Genomic DNA, 23615 nt, shown 5'->3' on the forward strand with positions numbered 1-23615 from the left:
TCATTCAAGGCTTAGTTTATATGCATGGTCACATCGTAAAGTTAATTGCAAACCTAAGATGAAGTTTCAGCTTTGGAAGCCTGAAGGTTGTTGGTTTTTGTTTGGTTGGGGGGGGGGGTGGGGGGTTGGGTGGTGGAGGAGGAAGGGGATGGGGCAGGGTGAAGGGTCAATGACTGAAAAAAGGAAAATTCTCAACTGCTATTGGCTGCCATCTGTTTGTTTGCAGATAGAGTACCAGTGGAATAAGTCTTCATAAAAGAATGATCAGATCATTTATTTCACATGCTAATAATCTGAAATTGATGATTACTGTTCTTCATGTGCAAAATTCCATTGAAGTCTGTGGAAAAGAAACTATAGATTCTGAGCCTCCCCAAACACACACACGTGTATCATGACAAAAGCAGTTTTGATTTTTAGATACGCAGTGTTTTAGTGATGTGAAAAAAAATCCCTATATTATATTTACTAAAGCCCCTTCCAAAAAGGGAGACATGCATTGAATAAGTTAAATGAACACTATTTGGTTAAATTTGGCCCAAAACACAGGTTTGTAATAGTTTTTCTTAAGAAGCAGCTTTTTCAAAACTTAAGACCAAATAGAAATATTTCAATAACGTTTTAGAAAATTCCAGTGGAGGTAGTTCTTATAAACAAAGAGCAGTGATTCTCAAACTTTTGTACTGGTGCCCCCCCCGTATAAATTAAAAACACTTTTTAATATATTTAACACCATTATAAATGCTGGAGGCAAAGCAGGGTTTGCGGTGGAGGCTGACAGCTTGTGACCCCCCACATAATAGCCTCAAGACCCCCTGAGGGGTCCCGACCCCCAGTTTGAGAACCCCTGACAAAGAGCCTCTGCAAAATTTGTGGCCTAAACGCTGCGATGTTGTGCCAATGCATAAGAATCAGAAAATGAAGCTAGTAAAAAACAAAGTGAAACTGATCTACAGTCACTATCCAAGCTCAAAAAATAAACCTAAATTGTGCCAACTAGACTTTTAAAGGCCTTTCAATTTTCCTAATTTGATAATAGATGTTTAAAATTTTTTATATTGCTACATATTTAACCTGATAAGCAGTTATTAAGTAGTTATTTTTTTATTTGCATCTTATCAAGTGCATAGAATATGTCTAATTAGAATGTGTAGGCTGCTTTAAAGTACTAATACAGTAAATACCTTTTTAAGTAGAAGGCATCATATTAATCCTTTTTCTTTTAAATTAAGAATTAAGCTTTAGAGTTCAAGAACTGGAACATCTGCTACAAGATCAAGAAAAAGAAAAGAAATTCCATATGAATAAACTTCAAGAAATTCAACTCCAGCTGGAGAAAACAAAATTGGAATGCACAGAAAAAAGATTCTGTTTTGCACAAAATTAGAGATGAATTGAATAGAATGACAGCACAACATGATCAAGGTACTGCCCAGGTACTGTACCATGTTGCACCAGGCCTCTTCTGGCTGCTTTTATAATTATTGTTAGCAGTAGTGTGTGTCAAACATTCAGTCATATTTACAAGATTCAAGATACTTGAATAATGTTTCTTAGAACATCCTGAGGATAATGAATTGAAAGTATGCATTATGTTGGACAACCTTAAGTTCTTAATTAGCTTGCCATTTTCTGCAAGGGTCCAAGCACTTCTTAGCAGGTACTTAGCATCGTGCAGACTCATGCCTTTGGGCATGATTCACTGAAGATCTGGAACATCTTCTCCAGTAGGGCCCTACCAAATTCACAGCCATGAAAAACGCATCACGGACCATGAAATCTGGTCATTTGTGTACTTTTACCCTATTCTATACAGATTCATGGGGGAGACCAGTGTTTCTCAAATTGAGGGTCCTTACGTCTGTGCTACCTTCAGAGCTGGGCAGCCACAAAGCAGTGCCTGTTGGCCAGGCACCCAGTTCTGAAGGCAGTGCCCCACCTGCAACAGCGCAGAAGTAAGGGTGACAATACCATACCATGCCATCCTTACTTCTGTGCTGCTGCTGACAGTAGCTCTGCTTTCAGAGCTGGGCTCCCAGCGAGCAGCTACCACTCTCCGGCCTCCCAGCTTGAAGGCGGCGCCGCCACCAGCAGCAGCACAGTGGTAAGGGTAGCAGCACCGCTATACTGTCATATAGTTTAACATTTTCAGCCTAAACTACCATAAATTCAGAGGAAAGTTACTTGGATTCTAAACTATCGCAGGCTAAATACTTGGGTAAACTCGAGTTAAGAATGAGAGTGCCTTACAATAAATTTGTAGTAATTAAAACTAACAAGTATTAACTTTGAATTTCCTGTATTTTTAAGTTAAACGTAAATCGCAACCCAACATTTAAAAAGTTGGAAATGTATCATTAAGGCTCTCAAACAACCTCAACTCTGCCTCATCAGTGACTCTAGCCTCTAATCTTTCTTCCTGGAAAATGTGTTGTTTTCAAATCCTTCACATAAGTGTTTGCAAGATTAGGTCTCCATACTGAACTGGTGTTTTGATCAAGGGCTTTTTGTACTGGCTCTAGGACAATTTGTAAAAGCCAGTGTATTATCGGTTTAGTGAACAGACCACTGCTATCCCTTTGTAACTTTTTCCCCTTCGAGTGGTTATCCATATGCACAGTTTGCTGACGGTGTGCAATGTACCCCACTCACCCATGTTCAGAGTCTCATGCACCTTGAGCGGCCTCATGTCCTCACCAAGGGCATAAAAGGGTGGAGCAGGCCAGCCGCCACTCAGTTCTTCTCATGCCTCCTGGCTTCGAGAAGAACATGGGCAGTGAGCAGTGCTAACAAAATAAGTGGCTCTTTTCAAATTTGTGCATAGTATAGATAGGGCTGGTTAGTTGTTGCCCATTGGCATTTTGGTTTTTTAACCAGAATAGCTATTTATTTCTGGTGCCAGGATGGCTTCTTCTAAGTCCCCTGGATTTACATACTGCCCATCAAACAAGGGCACTATACCCTTTAATGTTTGGCATTTAAAATATTTATTTTGTCTGGGGGAATATCCCTGGAAAATGTGCTATTTGCAAGTCCTTCACTTGCAGGACCTGCAAATCTAGAGAAGCCCTGCTCCAGATGTACTTCATGGGTAAAGCAATGAGACTAGCTTCAGGCCCTGGGTCATATCATCATAGAATATCAGGGTTGGAAGAGACCTCAGGTGGTCATCTAGTCCAACTCCCTGCTCAAAGCCCAACTTATGCTATCTTATGTCCGGACAAAGCGTCTTTAGGACACATCCTGTGTTCCTACTGACAGTTGTCACAGACTTACATCTGAACTAGCAGATTCATCTGCCTATATTTTTCTCTGAACCACCCGCTTCTAAGGCTGCTGCTATGCTCTCTATGTTGAATGTCAGACGTGCTTTGGCATGTTAATTTGCAAAGGCTGAAATCTTTTAGATCTTCATCCAGTTAGGTGCATATATGACTGTGTGAGGGCCTGTTTAATAAGTGGTTAATATGGATTCTCCTGCTTCATTCAGCATTTATTCTACCAGAGCTTAGGCATCATGGCTGATATATTTCTGTTGTGGAAATATGTAAAGCAGCTAGGCTGTTTGGGAGGCACAGTCTTCCCTACCCGGCCCTCCATACAGTTTTGCACCCCGATGTGGCCCTCGGGCCAAAAAATTTGCCCACCCCTGCTTTAGGGGCAGAGGGACTTGCCTACTTTCAAATGTTAGGCTGTCTTTTATTTTGATCTTAACTCTGAATTACCTTGGTTTCTAATGCTTGATTTTGTTTGTTTTTAATAACTGCAGCATTATTATGAATGTAAAAAAACACTTACATGTACTGTCAACTTTACTCACAGATTTTAATGATTTGTTTGGTTTGGTTTCTGCCTGGGGATTTTCTTCATTATTTTTTTAAGACATTTTGAAATCTTTTCCATGCAAAGAAAGAAAGCTGGCAGAGAGCCCCCGGTGTTATGCAGAGAACAACGGGGGAGCTAAGTAACAGGAAGCATTGTAGTGCTTAGAAGTACGATAGGGGTTAACCAGTCTGTATTCCTCAGGTTCTGTTGTTACCAGGAGCACTGCAGGTTCTGGTGGAGCTTCTGAACTTTGCAGGCACTCTGAGTTGACATTAGTGGAGAAACTCTGAGGGGCTACAGGAATTCCTGAGAACATGGGGAAGTTCAGCTGAATGTTTTGGCCTCTGCCAATTGCTGCAGCTCCACAATTTTCCTGTGCATTTGGTAGAACATTGTAGCTCATGCAAGTCATGGATTCCATGATTCTTCATATTTATCTTTAGCTTAACTCTTTTCCCATCCCCTTTGTGCCCCTCCATACACACTTAGATTAAAGAAGTTATGTTGCCATGGGGAAAGGGACCACCACATGTGTCTTCTGTAGATGTGATGGTTGTCACCTACCCTTTGCTGTCAAGGTTTTTATATATGCATGCAGATTCTGCTGCCTACTTAAGAATGTTAGAAAATTCTGCTGCTTCCTACATCCTATATACAGGATGCTGAAGATTATACCATCATATGAATGGGGGTTAAGAATTTCCCTATGGAGAGGTACGGTAATGGCTGTTCTTTGCTACCTCTGTGAGGACCCCATTGAGAGAAGGTCTTGGCTGGGAGTAGGTTGAGGCCGGGGACATTGAGCCAATCCAGTGTTATTACCATGTTTGTATACAGATGTTCAAGTAATTTAACAATGAGAACTTTTGACCTGTGAATAGGCCCTCTCCACTTCAGTGACTGATAGCAAATTGCAGAGGAAAGATTGATTGGTTGCTACTTCTGATGTCACAATGATGCTACTTATGAATCACCTGAGTTACTGAGCAAATTGCAGAGGAAAGATTGATTGGTTGCTACTTCGGATGTCACAATGATGCTACTTATAAATCACCTGAGTTACTGGCATAACTCTGTCACCATAACCTCTAGGTGTGACTGTTAAGAGCTTTTCTTATTACAGTCTAGCTTCTTTAAATGAGTTGGAAATCTGACTGAATTACAAATTATATTATTAAATATGGAATATATGAAGAGTCTGGGGTGGGTTGCCACCGGAATATTCAAAACCCAGAAAAAGGTGAGAGAACAAGTGGTGAATTTTATTAATATTGTGATTTTTTTTTAAATTGTTTTCTTTGGCAAAGTAAGAAACTATTTTATGCAGAAACTTAATGTCATCTAAAGTGTAACTCTGCTAAACTTGGAAAGTAGATAAATTTATTATACTGTGAAACAGGGATTTTTAGTTCCACTTTAAATGCCAATGTCAACCTGTTGGGTGAGAACCAAATCCACTTCAATTTAGGCTGAAACAATTTATTTTAGCCTTTATTATATATGTTTTCAGAAAATGCTACTATCACCTATGAATTACATAAACATTCAAAAAAAGATAAGGCAAGAAAAGGAAATGCTCAAGTTATCTTTCTTGGGGACAGGGTGACTCTTTTCAAATCTCTGCTATGCTTGGCTATTTTTCCTCTGTATCTTCTCCACTATTATGTCAATCATCTATTTTTTTAATCCTCTGTTCTGTAACTTTGCGCAGACTCAGTATAGCAAGCTACCTCATCTGTGTCTTTATCCGTATATATTCCACTCTAACCCCCTAATTAAAAGATTCTCCTGCATAAATCACAATAACTAACCCAAATTAATACATTTTTTGCTTATCCTGCTAAAACTTACTTATATCTGTGTAGTTCCCAATGCATCTATTCCTTGCTGTCACGCTCACTGGCTCCATGCAGTTGTACTTACATTACAGCAATTTTTGTTCTTTTTACTCATCTGTTTTTGTGGTCTTGAGTTTTTACTTGTTAGCTGGTCGAATGGACGGGTGGAGGATGAGGGATTGTACCTGACTTACTGAAAGCTAACAGCTCTCTTCTCTACCCTGCTATCTGCTTGGTCAAGAACTTTATATATGAAACACACAAACCAGTTTTCTGATTTACAGACTGTTTCAGCAAAATCTGATGATCTAAAGCAGCAGAAATACATACAAAAAGCAAAAATTCCTTCCTATTTTCTTATAGTATTATATATAATAATTTCTCTAACATTACTTAGTACATATTTGACTAACACAATTCATTACACAGTTCTCCAACAAAGCTATGTATGTGCTTGCTCATGGTGGCTCCATAATGTACAGTAGAACTTCAGAGTTACGAACACCAGAGTTACAAACTGATCAGTCAACCACACAAATCTCATTTGGAACCAGAAGAACACAATTAGGCAGCAGCAGAGACACCCCCTTTCCCTTCCCCCCCCCCCCACAAGGCAAATACAGTACTGTACTGTGTTAAACTACTAAGAAATAAAGCAAAAGCAGCATTTTTTCTTCTGCATAGTTCCTCACTTCAATAAAGCATAAATTAAAATGAAATATATCTCCACATATGCCAGTAGCATTTTTCACATCCTTTTAAAATTATATTCAAGTAAATTGTTCATCTTTTGCTTTAAAAGCATCCAACCATGAAGATGATTTAAATCTTATCAGCAGTTCACTTTTTTATTACCTTTAAAAATAGTTACTTGTCTTAAAGAAAAGATTTCAGAAAATAAAAATGTGTTCTGTAGAGAGAAAAACAGTTATTCTGCTAGGACAGCTTTCTGGTAAATTGGTTGTAAGTCTCCCTAACATGCTGTGAATACAATGAAACTGTAAGAGGCAAAGGAGCGACGGTAGTATTGTGTTCTGAGAAAATGTATAGTAGTGTGCTTTGGGCAACTTTCAGACTTTTATCAGCAGATTGTTTTCACAATAGAAATTACACTGGGAATTTATTAAATGGGGTTTCAGTGTACTCTAGTTCTTTATAAACCACCAAAATTACAAGCAATATATTATTTTAATAAAATGACAGATAAACTGAAACACTTCTAATAGGAGAATTTCCTCTAAAAAGGACATTCTTAGCATATTGATTTTCAGTTTAAAATTCCAGTCTAACCTACTTTAAACAATGAAAATTGTTCTGTTCTTGCTGTTCAAAATAGTTCACTAATTTTTTTCAGTTGAATCAATGTGCTGATTCACTGTAAATTGAAAGTTGCATTGAATTTATCTCCTGTGCCTAAACACTTCTAGTTTTTGCTGCTCATTTATTGAAACTTAGCACACACTTGTACTATAGCCAAGTGTAATCTGTTATCAGTTTGGGATGGGATACCTGTGTGGGTGTTCACTAGGTCATGGAAGACTGTAAGCAGTTTGGGGGCAGAGACCATGACTTCCTTGTATGTATGTGTTTTTTTTTTTTTTTTTTTAACAGTGCCTACTAAAGTGGGGTTTCAATCCTGATTGCGGGGGCGGGATTGCTATTGTAGTACAAATAATAAATATTCCCCTTGCATCACTGTGATTTATGATTAAACTTTTTATAGACTGAAATGATGGAGGAAAACATGAAAAGATTACTGAAATGGCAAAGCGAAGTTGAAATTAATCGTCGCTCCTTAGAAGAGAAAAGAAAAGAACGGGAAAAGGTAAGACAAGACCCATTTTTTCACAAGTTTAAAGTTGCCTCCAGACTGCTGTTACCAGAGTGAACAAGTTGTTCATTGAGTATTTGTCCATGTAGATCCCACTCTAGGTGCATATGTGCCTCAGGCACGCAAGATTGGATTCTTCTTCTTTGAGTGCTTGCTCATGTCGATTCCATATTTGGTGTGTGCGCACCCCCTAGGGCCGGCTTTGGCAACCTCTGGAGCCCTGTGCTTATGTGCTGGTACATTGGGCCCTGCTGGCCCCATGCCCTCTCAGTTCCTTCTTTCCACCAGTGACGGTTGTTGGAACGTTTCTTGTTTTCACAAGTCCGATAGTGGTTTCTCTAACTTTGGACTCTGAGTTTTTCTTGTATATCGTTACTGTAGTGTTAGTAGTTAGTATTTAGGAGCGGAGTCCCATTAGGGACATAGCCCCAAGGACGGGGTATGCCCCGGTCCCTGGGGTTTAAGCCATGGGCTGGGTGCAGCAAACCTATGTCTATTAGTGACCTGAACACGAGCTGCCTTAAGTGCCTCAGAGAGGCGCATATTAAAGAGAAGTGTAGGATCTGCAAAAACTTCAGACCTCGCACTCTTAAAGACAGGGATATCTGATTAAAAGCCATGTTGATGGAGGCTGCCCTGTGCCCTGCGTTGGAACCATGCCGCTCCGACTCTGCATCGAGCACCTCGGCATCGGTGCGGAGTGCCCCTCTGACACCGGGACCTTCTTGGTGCCGCTCCCCTTCTCCCATGCCTAAGAAGAGGCATAAGAAGTCATGGTTGGAACGAGGTCATTCTCTGGCACCACACACACCTACCCGGGAGTCCCCACACAAATCGAGACCTGCACAGGGCTGCTCGATTTCCCCAAGAGCCACATCTGGCAGCGGCCACATCACCTAGGGCACCGAGCTCAAATTGGGAACCACCACCTACTCTTGGGAGACGTCGGGGCCCACAACATTTTTTCATGTCACCTTCAATGTTGGAGGCATTCCGAGCAGCAAGAGACTTGATGTGTCTCCCTGTGCCACCCATGCCTGGGGACCTAGGCCCATCTTTGGCAGACCTCTCCAAGGCGGTTTCCTCTAAAGGGAAATCCGTGATGAGACTACCTTCTGGGCCTCCGACGTGGCACCGCTCCCCAGCCCGACGCTCCCCATTATCACGTCATCGCTCGCCACTTCGCTGGCCTCCACTTTCCCGGCACCAATCCTCGGTACCGTGAAGCGCATCTCCAGCTCTGAGACACCGGTCACCTTCCCTGTGGTGCCGCTCCCTGGTGCAACAGTGATCCCCAACAAGCCATGACTACCAGCACGAGGCCACCTCAGCTCCACCCTAGTCTCCTAGGGAGGAATCTTCCACGGGGTCTGAGACTGAGTCCTCCCCACCCCAGAGGCATCATCAGCACTGGTCTTATGGGCCAGAGCCCTCAGCAGGCCCGCCATCGGGTCCCTGGCCATCCACCCAATGGCCACCCCAGTGTTGTATTGGACCCTTTGGGGGTTCCCTCCCATGCCGTGCTCATATTCTCTCCAGGCACCCTTGGTAGTTTCTGAGGGCCAGGCCTTGGCTATGCCGAGGATGAACCAGCTGCAACACCCATGGCTGCCTCGTTCCCTGACGAGGCGGTGGCTGGACCTGCCAACCTTTTGCTACCCGACGATTTCCGTGCCCACCAGGAGCTGCTTGAAAGAGTGGCCTCCAACTTGGGGCTGGAGATTGTGGTGCTCAAGTGTAGTTGGCTACAGCAACTACACTTCCCCAAGTGAGGGACCTTCCTGGGACCAAAGTATTGTATTCCTGGACCTAATGATCTCCCCCCTGTCCCTGTTAGAGCCTTTATCACCTCTCTATCAAGACAGGATTTTTGGTGGCTGTTATCTCCGCTCAAAGGATAAGCTAGATTTAGGCGTTAATGGCAGGACCTCTTTTACTATATTTCACAAAGACAAGATGACTGTTCTTTGATCTTGCCCTAGGTTCTTATTCAGAGTGGTCTCAGGCTTTTGTTTGCATCAGTGCATACACCCTCAGTGTTTCCCCCCAAACCTCATTTGACTCCTGGAGAGGCAAAACTTCATATGAGTGGTGTCTTTAGGGCACTTTTCTACCACCTCCATAGAACAAAGCCTTTCCATAACTGACCTAGAACTTTTTTTGTAATATTTGGGATAGGTCTAGAGGGCTCATTATTTCAACCCAGAGACTTTTGAAATGGATATTTGACTGCATAAAGATCTTCTGTGAACTAAATAAATTAGATCCACCTTCTCATATTAAAGCAAACTATACTAGGCCCCAAGTGACATGGGCATGCTTGAGGAAGGTTCCTATGTCAGAAATTTGCTAGGGAGCCAGTTGGAGCTCATTGCATACTTTTATTCAGCACTACTCGCTAGTTGCAACTACTAGATCTGATGCCCAGTTTGTTAGGGCAGTCCTGCAGTCTTTATGTAAATTAGACTCTTCACATCCCCCTCCATAGGGAGATAACTGCTAGTCACCTAAAGTGAGATCCATGTTAACAGATACTGGGAGACAAAACTCCAATTACTTACCTTACAGTAATTCTGGTTCTTCTGGCTGTTCTGCCCACATGGACCCCACGACCAGTCCTCTTCCTCTACTATTGTGAAATCCATTAGTTTTGGGATTCTGTATTGGCAAAGAAACTGAGAAGTGGCTGGGCCTGCTTTGCCCGCAGGTGTTATGTGTGTGTGAGGGGGGTGCGTGTGTGTGTGCGTGCATATTAAGATACCTGCTGATGCTACACTGTGCACTGTCAACCCAAAAGAACCCAATCTCATGCACATGGGGCACATGCACACCTAGAGCAGGATCCATGTAGCCAAAACATCTCAAAAGAAACCAGTTAGTGTAAGGAAAATAACTTTTTTGTAACATGATATTCTGATTTTGCTACTAAGGGGCAAATTTTAGTAGCTCGTATTCAAATTGAGGGTAAGTTAGTGGGAAAATATTTTCAGTATCTCCACTCTGACCTTCCCGCTTTCATTTTTTTCTCCTTTGTCACACTCTCCCTTGCTACTTTTATTTGGATTTTTTCTTTTCTTTTAGTTTGGCAGTTGGATGGATCTGCATTTGTTAGTGAAACAATTTATTGGCCTACCACGAATTAAATTGACTAAAGCCATGTTCCCTACCTGTTGATAATAGTAGTCTGGTGGTTATAACTTGGTAAGAGGAAGTGAATCCGTATTTCTTCAAGGTAGGCTGGGCAGGCAGGCTACCAATTTGTTCCCCCCCAAATTATTGTTAGATGATAAAAAACATCAGAAAAAAAGTGTGAACATTTTGCTAGTAATTGGCTCACTTATTCCTGAGTGTGACCCTCCCCACCTGCATTCTTCTGCTCCTGGCAGGCCAGCCCAGGGTAGGAGTGGGCCTTTGGAAAGGGTATGAGGGCAGAGAGGCTGGAGGTAAGTGGGGGAGACATAAAGATTTGGGGAAATGGATCACTGGGATCCAAAAGGGTTGGGGACTTCATAGGATGGGTCTCTGGCTGGCAATGAGAGTGGGAACAGGCTGTGGGGGTACTTGAGGACATGGGATGGAGCAGGTGTCTTGCTGGAGGATAGGAGGGTGCTTAGGAGAAAGCAGAGGGGAAGCACTAGCACTTCACTACCTTCTCCATCTGACAAACCTGCTGTGATTTGTTAGAGGGGAGTCCTGCAACTGCTGCCAAGAGAAGTTTGGCAGAGAGGTTTGTTGCCAGGAGACGCCACTAGTGCTTTCCCTTCCCTATCTTCCTCCACTTTCTGCTCCCCCACTTAGCTCTCTCTTTTCCTTACCAACCTCAACACCCTCTACTAAAAGTCCTGTGCCCCTCATAGCCCTATTCCCCCACATAAATCCCCTCTCAAATTCATGTAGAGCCCCAACCATAAGGACCGTGGGGCTGGGAAGAAGCCTCAAAAACTAATTATACCTGGATGGATATCTACTTTGCATCTCCTAAAGATTGCAGGAGATGGGCTAGATTCCTAAGGATCTTAGGAGGTGTGCATTAGTGAAGTTCTGCTCCCCCAGAACTGAGGCGGGAGGAGTGAATGCCCCTCTACCAAGCTTCTGTTGCTACTCAGTCTTATGGTAAGTCAAAATGAAAAAAACTAAGGCAGTTTCCTCACAAAAAACATTTTTACAGCAGTAAGTTAAACATGTAATCATAGCAAAGAAGGGAATTTTTTCCCCCAAAGGATCATGATTATTGGGGATTAGTCTGGTTGCTTAGTTGTAATGCTCAATGTTGTTATGGAGATCTACTTTTGAATTGATATATAAGCTTCATTCCATTATTTGCTAGTATTTTTTTGATCCACCTGTATTGGTGTAACAGATTCAGTAGGCTACTCTGATTGGCCAAACTGAGTCATGGCCATTAGTGGCCATAACAGAATTTATGCTTTACTTAAAAATGGTTTTTAAACTCTTTTTGCTTCTGTAAGAGAGGGCTTTAGTGTAATTAGTAACTATTTACAGAGACTATTTACAGTCCCTCCCCCATGTTTTCCAGTGTTAATAGTTATAGTAACTTGACTAGAAACATGTAACAGGAGTGTGTTTCTCTCCCCTCCTCCCTCCCCCTCCCCCATCTTCTACATTTCTAGGAAGTATTACGTCAGCTCCGTGCCTTAGAGACAGTGGCTCAGCAGGCCAAGGAGATCATACTGAACCAGGACTTGCAGCAAGCCAAGCATGAGTACCGTGGTCTACGGGCAGAATTTGACAACGTAGGATTTTTAATATCTGAACTATTCAAATGGAAGTGGTGATGCTGAGTTTTTATTTTATGTAAAATTTTAACTGTCCTCTTTTTTGTGTTTAAAGCTCTAGACATGACTAATATTTAAGTGCAACTAAATACATCCCAGGTCAGAGCAAGCTGCGATATGTTCCTGTCACAGGGTGAGCTGGTCCATTAAAAGACTGGGGCACAGCTGCACTTTTTCTCAGGTTTAGCCCATCTCCCTGTATGATGGGAATGAATACAAGGGTCATGTGACAGAAGCATGCATCTAAACCAGGCCTGCTGGTTTAGATGCATGGCAGCCTGTAGTCATTCAAGAGAGAGACACCCCCCCCACGCCCCAAAAGTTCAGAGAGACACTCTCTCTCTCCTTAGTTCCCAGGCAGAGAGCCTGTGAAGAGGACAGGTGACAATTTTCCAGAACTCTAAGGCAGAAGACTTTTGGGGGAAGAGATTTACAAGGAACTGGAAACTGTGCAGGGATAAGCCTCCATTGATGGACCTGCAGGATGCAGAAATCCCAGCTAGGAGAGGGGCTGGACTGCAGGGATGGGCATGTTCTGATAAAGACCTGGAAAAACTTGAGGCCTTAGAAATGGAAAGGAATAATTGAGGCTGGTAAGGGTATGTTTGAGTGTTGTGTTATGATAATAAACCAAACTGGAAGAGAGCACTACTGTAAAATCGCCACATGTGATAGCTGGTTTGATGCAAGATTGAAGGTAAACTGAGGTAGCAGATGGGCCCAAAGGCAGTTTGGGGGTAATGCCCTGGAACCGTTCCCTTTAGCCTTGTTTGGATTTGAGCACTGCTTCTTTTCTACCCACACTCTCTAATAGAAAACTGCTTTTTTATTTTTGATACACATGGTCTACACTGACTTAATACAGAGGTTCTAAATTTGTCCACGATAGCTGTCCGGCATAGCTATGTGTCATCCTAGCTGTGTGAGCACATTAATCAAACCTTTTCTACAGAGGAGAAAATACTAACCACTACACATACTCTTCTTTCCATGTTTACTCTTGAAACACTCGATTCATACTGAAACTTGGACGTCTAAAGGTTTTTATCCAGAAAAGCGTACTCCTTTCTAGAATGGAACTAAATTATTTCATTCTCATTTTTTTCTCTCTTGATGTTGGTAATAAATTTACTTCCTTTTTAATTTGGAGTACTATAGAGCTCTTATGACAGATATAAAACAGATTAAAAAGGTTGAAAACCAGTTAGAATTTGGTGGTGTTACAGTTATGGTCTTGTTAACTTCCTGGTTTAGATAGTGATATAAAGTCAGGTGATAAATTTAAGATTGAGCATAGCACTACACTAATTTCCCTTACCCCCGAAGAATGTAGTTCTGGAGACAGAGGTGCAAGCTGAATGTCTTTGTTGGTCCATAAATACGGGGAATTAAGGTGTACCAATACTGGTTTTTAAGAACATGTAACCTATTCCTTGAATATATAGTAAGTGGAAAAGGTAGAGTAATTTGTCAATCTCTTGATATTTGGATTGTACAGAATTGAGTCTAGTTTGGTATTGATCCTTTCTGTTTGTTGGCTGTTCAATGGCATATTTGGTGATAGCTGATCATCAGTCCAACAGCTAAATGTTACCTCTCAAATGAGCAGTTGAGGACTGAGTGGGAATGGGGAAGCATCTTCTAAACCTAATAGGTGCTTGCTTTGACAAAATATGTTACGTTAAAAAAAATTGAGAGCAAGTGTTAAATCTGCTGCCCTTATGATTGAACTTAAAAGAAAGCTCTGGTTAGGATTCCCAATGATTAACAGACTGTACTATAAATATTGCTTAAATTATGAATATATTTATACATTACAACTATATACTTGAAAATGTGCCTGAAAATATTTTTCATAACCTTGCCCAGTCTTGAGTTAAAGATTTGTGTTACCTTAACATGTACTGGTTTTGGTATGATACAGAATCTAGAACCCGGGACTGGACAGTGAAAGGAGGATGGATTTTTCAGATATCTGGGCTATTTTTAATTGTACTTTTTTAAAGCCATCATGCTGAGTTTCAAGGATTAGGGCCAAATTCTGCTCTTAGTTATACAACGCAGAAGTCAACAGTTACTCCAAAGTTCTCTTTCTGTAAGAGGAAGCAGAACATAGCTTATTCTTTTTGCTTTGTTTTATAACGTATCTTTGGAGCTCATCATTTAAAGGGACATCAGGAATTTTTAATTTTTTCAAATAGATTAAATATGACTACAAATAAAATGTGATGTGTTTTCCTCATAGGCAATAGCCGAGAAACACGATTTAGAAAACAACTCCAATGAGCTGACACAGAAGCTGTGCAGAGCATCACGGGCTTTACTGGCAAGCCAGTCAAAGGAAAATGAGCTCAGGAGAAACTTTGAGGTAAAGAAATCAGAGGGGCAACTGGAATAATTAATAATTTAAACTGGAAATCAGTAAGAACTGGTGCCATTTAGGCCTTACTGACTCACAGGGGAACTCTGCAAGCTGTGTGTTGGAGAATAGTGTATTTCCACCAGAAGTTGTGTTTCGATACTGTCTTAATCTGGCTGTCCTTTTTTGGACCATCTTAAGACTGTGACAATGTTCCTCCTCTGCCTTGGTGGGCCCTGCGCTTATTGGCGGATTTGCTCACCTCAGAGATTCACGGCTGCCCTCAATTTGGACACTTTTGTGGCTCAAACCTGCCGTTCATTCAGCTAACCTCATCACTGGCCAGCATGGGGAAAAGGAAGGAGAACAATCCCCGCAGTCTCTGCTGACCCACCTTGGGTCAGGGGGACAGGCCAGGGACCTTCCCCTCTGGTGGAACTCACAGTCCAAGTCAACTCCTCTTAGGGTGACCAGGTGTCCCGATTTTATAGGGACAGTCCCGATTTTTGGGTCTTTTTCTTATATAGGCTCCTATTACCTCCCACCCCCTGTCCCGATTTTTCACACTTGCTGTCTGGTCACCCTGACTCCTCTTATATCCAATAGGGGGGGAACCTGGGCCTGCCCTCTACTCTGGGTTTCAGCCCAGGGCCCTGTGGATCGCAGCTGTCTACAGTGTTTCATGTAACACCTGTGTGACAGCTACAACTCCCTGGGCTACTTTCCCATAGCCTCCTCCCAACACCTTCTTTATCCTCACTACAGGACCTTCCTCCTGATGCCAGATAGCATTTGTACTCCTCAGTCTTCCAGCAGCACACCCTCTCACTCTCAGCTCCTTGCGCACCCTTCACTGACTGAAGTGAGGTCCTTTTTAAACCAGGTGCCCTGATTAGCCTGCCTATCTTAATTGATTCTAGCAGCTTCTTAATTGGCTCCAGGTGTCCTAATTAGCCTGCCTGCCTTAATTGGTTCCAGAAAATTCCTGATTTTTCTGGAACTGCCCCAGGGAAAAGGGACCTGCTTAATCTGGGGCTAATATATCTGCCTTCTCTCACTCTCCTGTAGCGGGCCCCTGCCCTGTGGACCCAACCGGCCTCCCCGCCCTTTCACCGTAAGCCGGCTACACGACTTGAAGCCGGTTCGTTTCCAGACTGTGCCAAGGAAACATCTATACACGCTCGTGCTCCACACCCTGCACTTCCTCACTCTCGCGTCACACCCCGACACAAAGTGGCGGGACCTCCTGCCACTTCTAGAGGGTGAGGAGCCCCGGTGGGCCAGGCTATACTCCACCCTGCTCCCAAGGCCTGCCGGGGATGTCAGTTGGCAGCTCCTTCATGGGGCCGTGAGCACGGGCATGTACTTGGCGCGGTTCACCCCTGTCCCGGGACACCTGCCTCTTCTGCGGCGTGAGGGAGACCCTGGCGCACGTTTACCTGGAGTACGCCAGGCTGCAGCCCCTATTCCGGGTCTTCACAGATATCCTGTTGCGTTTCTGGCTGCACTTTTCCCCTCACCTCCTTATTTATGCACTCTCTATCCGTGGCCCCACAAAGTCATGGGACCTCCTGGTCAACCTCCTCCTGGCCCTGGCTAAAATGGCCATCTATAAAAGCAGGGAGAGGAGGTTGGCCAATGGAGTCTCCTGTGACTGTGGGGCCTCTTTCTGATCCTCCGTCCATTCATGCATCCGGGCAGAGTTCCTCTGGGCGGCATCCACTGACTCCCTTGACGCCTTCGAGGAGCAGTGGGCGCTGTCCGGGGTTCTCTGCTCAGTGTCCCATTCAGGTTCCCTTCGGACCCTTTGACCGCACTCCTGTCCCTGTTATTTCATTAGTTGTCCCCCAAAATCACTTGGTTACCAGGTCTTGTGGATCCCCCGCTAAGGCTGGGGGGATCTTTTAGCAGTGGGCGGGCTTTGGCCGGCTTTGGCCCGCCCACTTCCTGGATCCCAATAGGATCACTCTCCTGTAGCCCTCTGGCCCGACCCTGTCACAAGACCTATAGATGTGATACAAAATAAGGCCCTGATCTTGTAGTTTTTGCAATTGATTCCATGTGGACTGACCCCAGGCACAAAATTGGTTGTATGGTCAGGGTTTAAAAAAATTATTTTGCACCAGCATACTACAGATAGGGTTACAGTTCATATGGAATTATTTGTCTAATCTAATTATGTCGTATGGTTCAAAAGACTCTTTGTTTAGTCCTAAAAATAAAATATATTAAATATCTGTTTGAGTTCATTTGGAAATTCTAGAATCATTAGCTGCTTCCTAAGTATAAGTGTGTTTTGCCTAATTCCAAGATTTCGTGGAGGAATGGGTACTTTTTTGGTCACACAATCAATTTAAAGCAAGAGAAAATCCCAAAAATGATTTGTACATTTTTACTTTTTCAAGCACTATAGACTAGCATTATCATCAAAATTCTAACTATGAAGCCAGATCCTGACCTGGAATATATCAGCATAGCTCCATTGAAATCAATAAAGTTATTCCAATTTACACTAAAAGGATTTGGCTGTAAATTTTGATTTTAAAAAAACCTTGATTGTAGATTAAAAGATTTTCCTTTTAATTTGGAATTAGAAGGAAAATGAAAGGGAAGAGAAGTCAGAATAGTCATAGAAGCAAGATCAGAGGTTTTTTTTTAAGTTCTTATATTGTGCCAATTGCTGTTGTATCGGAATGCTTTCCAGAGTTAAGAATAATTAAGGTGACTAGCATCTGTTATTTGAGGTTTCTATTTCTCCCATATCCCCCAGAGCAGTGGTTTTCAACCTCTGGTCCACAGACCCCTGGGAGTTTGCAGACTGTCTAAGGGGTCCTCGAAAGGTTGTCGTTACAACGGAACAGTGGTTTTCAACCCGTGGTCTGTGGGGATCCACAGACTATGTCTAAGATTTCCAAAGAGGTCTGCGCCTCCATTTGAAATTTTCTAGGGTCCGCAAATGGAAAAGAGGTTGAAAGCCATTGTCCCAGAGGGTAAAGGGTGTGTGTGGGGGGTGGGGTGGGGGGAGTATAAATATGAAAAATGGTGATGTTAGTTGTCATTCTAAGTTTTTGCAGGAGTGAATTTCATAGTATTGGGCCAGCTCCTGAAAAAGCCCTGTCTCCTGCATATGCTAGTTTTACTTCTGCTGTGTAGACAGTTGTTCCTGAGGAACACAGCTACTGAAGTCGGAGAGAGTAAGATGGTATTTTGGGCCCATGGTCTTTATAACTTCGAAAATAAAGACTGAGATTTGATTGAGTGTTCTGTTGGGGAATCAGCGGAGTGAGTGAAACATAGGACTGATGTACTCAAGTGAACCTGTATTACCGAGGGGGTGTGCTGCTGTGTTCTGTAACTGTTGCAGATTTTTCAGGGCAGATGCATTTGAGTCTAAATACATTGGATTTCGATTATTCAAGCAAGAGTTAATGATGGCCTATGTGATTGAGGCCAAATTGTAATTGCAAAGGATGGGATGGGATGTACATTAAGGTGGGAGAATGCATGTCTTGTAAATGGTTTTGTGAAAGTCCAGCATCAGAGCATGGGATTTTTTTGCAGCTATGTTAGGTTGTTGGTTCCAGATTTTTGTTGAATGCTTCTTAATCAGAGCCACTTGTGCTGAGTCACAGCAAGAGGGGCGGGCCTTTCAGCCACTTAAACCCCTTGAATTTCATTGGTATTTTGAACACAGGAAGCTCAGAATTCATGCAGCTTTGAGACATTTGTCATACATCAACATTGTCTAAAAATTTTGTCTCTTGACAACTGTGTATTTTAGAATGATTGATGATAGAGAGAGTGTGTGTGTGTGTGTGTGTGTTTCGGTATAACAGTTGGATATTTTGGACTAGGAGGTTGTGAAACAAAAGGAAAATAACTAGAAGCAGCAACGGTTTTATTCATGTTCTTTGGGTGACTTGTTTAAATAGCTGAAAATACAGACGTGCTGTGCCAGCAAGGATTTAAGTTGTTTTCCATCCAGACCCTCCCTTTTCTTGAATTTGGCTTCTGTGCACTGGTGCCAATCTGCTAGTAGTAAGTAGATGAATAAATGATGGCTTGCTTCCAAGAGAGTCCCACCAGTGCCATGCCATCTGTTACCCAGCAATGCAGGAGTTTGGGTGGAAGGAGTTAGTTTCTTAGAAATAACTTTTATTTTAAGTTCCCAGGTAGGACATAGTTGTATGGGGTATTTTAACTTTTCTTAACTTATTTGGAAAAAAGATGCTTAGAAAATTTTCTATCCCGAACCCCCAGGTATTACTGAGTAATAATACTTTGCATCTAATGCTATCTTGCTAACAAGAGCAACTTCATATATTTGAATCATCCACACAGAGATGGGTGGTCTGAGAACAGGAGCTGGAACTGGAAACTTCTCCTGTGTTCTGATCCTGGCAGTGAAATTGACTCCCCTCTGTGGCTTTGGGCAAGTCACTTAACTTCACTGACTCCGTTTTTGTGGGCTGGATTCCATCCTGTGTCAAGATCTGCTATGGGCAGGCAACAGAGAACTGGTTGCAGCTCCCTGGTTCCATATCCTGAGCCAGCTAAGTACTGCTGTGATCTGTGCCAGCTGGGAGATGTCCCAAAAGGATTGTCTGCCCTCTGAGGATTGCCAAGAGTGCAGTTCGTGTTCCTAAGTCATGTAAGTGCTTAGAAACCAAGGCCCAACTTTCCAGAGTCTTCATGGGACTCAGAGGGGTAGTATGCCACATCACACTACTCTCAGTTTATTGACTTAATTGACTGTTTTGTAACTAATGTTTTGTTGTAGGAAATGAAGAAGGAAAAAAACCACCTGTGCCGCCAGTCTGATGAAAAATCAGAAAAAATCCATCAGCTGGAAGAAGCACTAAAAATAACCCAACACCTTCTGAAGGAGACCCAGAAGAATTCTGAAGAGATGAAAAGTGAGTGACACATTTCTACCTATTTAAATCCCGTTACAAAGTATTACTTCAGTGTGGGGGATCTGTAAACTTTATTATAAATGGTGATTTGAAGCATCCCCAAGAAATAAAAAGTTCCCACTGTGTGATATAGTTAAATTAACTTTCAGCTAATACACGCAATTCTCTTTCCAAACTGAGATGGAACTTCTTTATACAAATATACTAACTCATAAAATTATATGGTTTTAAAGCGATTTAAAATGAGGAATAAATACGTCCCAAACAAAACTATATGGTCAGCAAATTAAATACTACAATGTGCTCCTGTGTTTTAAAATCCCAAGCAAACCAATATACCTCAAACTATTATCCTTTAGCTTGTATATGGACTCCATCAAGCTAAAACGTGATGAAATGTTACCCGCCGAGCCCTAATTTGACTTTTCCCTACATTTGTCTATCTGGTTGGGAAAATGCATTTTGCAGACTGAGGTTTAAGAGAACAGGTCATTCTGCTAAATAGCCATTGTAAAGAAGGAGACTGCTCCCACTTATCGCTGTAGAAGTCTAACCTCACTTAATGAGATTTCAAAATTAAATTTATGGACCTAGTCCTGCTCCCATTTTAATCAGTATTTCTGCACTCTCCAATCCACGAGGCCATCCAAATAACTGCTTTGCGTTTTGATCTTATTCTTGGCAAGTGGCAGCACTTTCGGCTAGCTAATAAAATGTAATGCCTTCGAAGTCCATTTTCTTGCTTTCGCTATCTTTTATCTGTGGTTCTTAAGGTGTCAAATGGGAGCATTATCTCAGTTTTCTGGAGGGACTAATTATGAACAAAAAAATAAGTCAGAAGATGTTTGTGCTGTAGCTCTTCACTGCAACCAACAATAACTTGTCCTAATTGAAACATAACTGAATGTGGGTGCCCAGAGTCCTAGGCTGTCACCCTTAACCCCCGGACGGTTCTTCCTCTCTAAGAAGTCTCTGATTATCCTCTCTAGTTATACCTTTTCCCCCTTGTAACGGTGTGGGACTCACCCCTGCGGCGCCTCCTTCTGGTCATCCAGGGACTTAGCTCATTTCTAGCCAGAGCACCCTCTGACGGTCACCATCCTGCTCGACATTAGCCCCCGTGTCCCTCCCGGACCCTGGTGTCCTCCCCTGTCAGGGTCCTGCCCCCAGCAGTAACCCACTATCTGAGGATTCCCACCCAGGGGAATCCCCACCCCCTATCCTCCACCTTGCCTCAGTGGCTACTGCCAGTCACCATCTAGCCCTGTTTCACTGGGGCCGACTGCAGTCTGTAATGGCCACTCATCATTGGCAGGGGACTTTGGACCTGCTGCCTTTCCCTACAACTCAGTACCTCTCTGGGCCTTGGACAAGGCCCTGCAGCCTGGGGAATTGCCAGCCTGGAGCTCCCCAGCTCCTCTGGCCTTTCCCTAGCCCTGCTTCACTCCAGTACCCTTAGCTTCCCCAGCAGCTAGGTCCCTCTCCCTTCAGAGCTAGAGGAAGATTGACTGAGTGTTTGGCTCACAGCCCTTTTATAAGGGCCAGCTGTGGCCTGATGGGGGCGTGGCCCAGCTGTAGCTGCCTCCCCAATCAGCCCAGGCTTGCTGCTTTCCCCAGCCACAGCCCTCTGCAGGGTTGTTCCAACCCCTTCAGGGCTAGAGCGGGCAACCGCCCCGCTACACTCCCCTTTGAATCACCACCCTAAATAATCCTTCTCCATCCTATGTGTTGACATATTTCAAATAACTGTTGATTGCGATCATTTCCCTTCCCCTCTCTGTGCCCCTCTTTCTCACCAAGTTCTGGGTCTTGGAGACATTGAATTTTCCTTGTCCTGTAGGAAGGGAATGCGTAGTCTTGTTTTATATGGTAAGTTGGTGTTATTCAATAGAATTCTCTTTGCAATACGGGAAATCTCTTGTATTGTCTGTGTCTCTTAATTTTACTCCATACATCAGTCCATCAAACACCTTGATCATTTTTATATATTCTGGATTTTGAAGACAGGAAAATGGACAAATAGGGCACCAAAATTCTTTATCTAGCCATTGATACTGTTACCTGTCAACCATGAGTTTCAGAGTACAAGCCATCAGACCTCAGTGAAGATGGGCCGTAGAAACAGAGTTACAATTGTGAAGCATAGAGCGATTTGACTAGCAGTATGTTCTTTCAGCAAAACTGAATTCTGGCAATGCTAAAATTGTCTCAGCTATACAATTTCATGGTTTGGGAATAAAGGCAGTTTTAGAACACATACGTAATTATATTCTGAAATACTAAGAAAATTTATTGCTAGGTGAAAAATTGAAAATTGTCAATATTGCCATTTTATAGTGTTACCCATAACAGCTAATATTGCATATTTGACATAGTTTGCTTTCACAAATTAACCACTTAATTTTTTTTATTACTATAGATAAGAGTTTGTCTCAGAAACTAGAACTGGAAGCACTACAAGCCGAGCTTCAGCATTTAAAAAGCGACAATAAATTGCTCCAGGATTCAGTCCAGGAGCTACAACTTGAAAATGGAACCCTTAAGAATCTGAACAAGGCTTTAGAAGAAGAAAAAGTAGACTTACTAGAAACAAACATAAGTTTTTCATATAGTTTAATAAGGCATTTTATACTTAAGCTTTTAAGAGCCAAAATATTTATTTGTGTCCTTTTTAATATCTAGTCTCTATTCTAATATAACATTTGCTATAACTTCTCCATTAGTAGCATGGAAATCTCATTAAATCTGTTATCTTATAAACTTCTGGCTATCAAAGATACAGGAGGTCTTTAGCGGGACACCTGAAAACATGATAAAATGTGCAAGTTTTGTCTGTTCTGTGGCCCAACTTTTCTCCTCATTCGGAACAAAGAGGTGATTCCTCTCACCTGTAGAACTGGGAGGTGGACCAGTGTTGTTGCTGAAGGCTCCAGGACTAAGCTCCATCCTTCACCTCAGGCCACCAGAAATTGTGTCCACCAGCAGAACAAGTTGGCGGTTCAGTTTCTCCCAACAACTTTGTTTTATCATTAATTTTTGTTCATTTTTCTGCAATATTGATTTCATTTCAACTTCTTGCTCCTCTTTCTCTCTCCTCAAGTATGTTCTCTGGATCCGCAAACCTAGCACTTCTCAGTAACTCCCTTTGACCACTAGTGCAGTGGTAGAAAAGCCCTGCAAGATCAAGCTAAGTCCAAGTAGTTCAGTGGGCAGCTTTTTAGGGGTCTTAGAGGGTAACCTACGTCTTGCTGCTACAAGCCACCAACCCTTGCTGTGTGAGGGGATGGGGCTTTGTTGGACCAGCGCACTAGTGCCCTGCATGCGCACGTAAACACACCCATTTGAAGCCCTGACTCCATTGTGAGAAGGCTTGATCAGGAGCATGAGGATTCTCAAGGAGATGAGAACCCCACATAGTCTGCTCAGGAATAACACTTGGAAACTCCATATGCTCTGGGTCCCAAAAAGACAAACGGAATTGTCCCCTTTGTAAGGAAGTAATATGTATAATTAATGAGCAGGTCGTATAAACATCAGGCTTTAAATCTTTTCTCTTGCCTTCCCACTCTTAGGATGTGTTTGCTGGGGTTTTCTCCGATATGCGGGTCTCCTGGAGTGCTCTGTATCAGACTCACTGCCCCCTCCCACCCTGGAGTATATCTGGGTGTGCAGAGACACGTGTTACTTCTGTGAAGCCCTGTCTCAGGTGGCAGGGTAATGTAAATTGTTCATCTCTGCTTTTCAACCTGGGATCCTCTTTCAACCAGGGAAGGGGGCCCAAATTTGAGGTCACAATGGAGTGGGAATTGTCCCTGTCCGTTTATCAGGTCAAGGACCCAGGCTTTACCAGGGAAAGGAGTTTGGAGTCTCCTCCCCCTCTCCATAGGCTTGCTCAGCGTTGAAGGATTGAAGAGCACTTTAGACAGTGTGTGCCCAGAACAGAGGCACATAAGAATTCCATTCCTTATGTAGCTGCACCATCAGGGGATTACAGAGGCGTCAAGGAGAAATCCCTTCCCATGTTCAAAATGGCTCCTGCTTTACTGAGTA

The 23615-nt window shown here is 42.8% G+C and overlaps 2 long non-coding RNA genes across 2 annotated transcripts in view; both read left to right on the top strand.

Annotated features, from left to right (window-relative positions):
• Positions 1-1333: 1333 nt before the first annotated feature.
• On the top strand, positions 1334-12212 carry LOC135875462 (uncharacterized). The gene is made up of 3 exons (XR_010561274.1): positions 1334-1436; positions 7387-7488; positions 12126-12212. It is a non-coding gene; the product is annotated as an uncharacterized LOC135875462 (long non-coding RNA).
• Positions 12213-19433: 7221 nt separating this feature from the next.
• The window catches only part of LOC135875509 (uncharacterized), an 85256-nt gene continuing 81074 nt past the window's right edge, over positions 19434-23615 (top strand). Inside the window, exon 1 of the long non-coding RNA XR_010561280.1 lies at positions 19434-19565. This is a non-coding gene — a long non-coding RNA (uncharacterized LOC135875509). The remainder of the gene's footprint in view (positions 19566-23615) is intronic.

This window comes from Emys orbicularis, chromosome 3 (assembly GCF_028017835.1).
Source record: "Emys orbicularis isolate rEmyOrb1 chromosome 3, rEmyOrb1.hap1, whole genome shotgun sequence".
NCBI classification, from domain to species: domain Eukaryota; kingdom Metazoa; phylum Chordata; order Testudines; family Emydidae; genus Emys; species Emys orbicularis.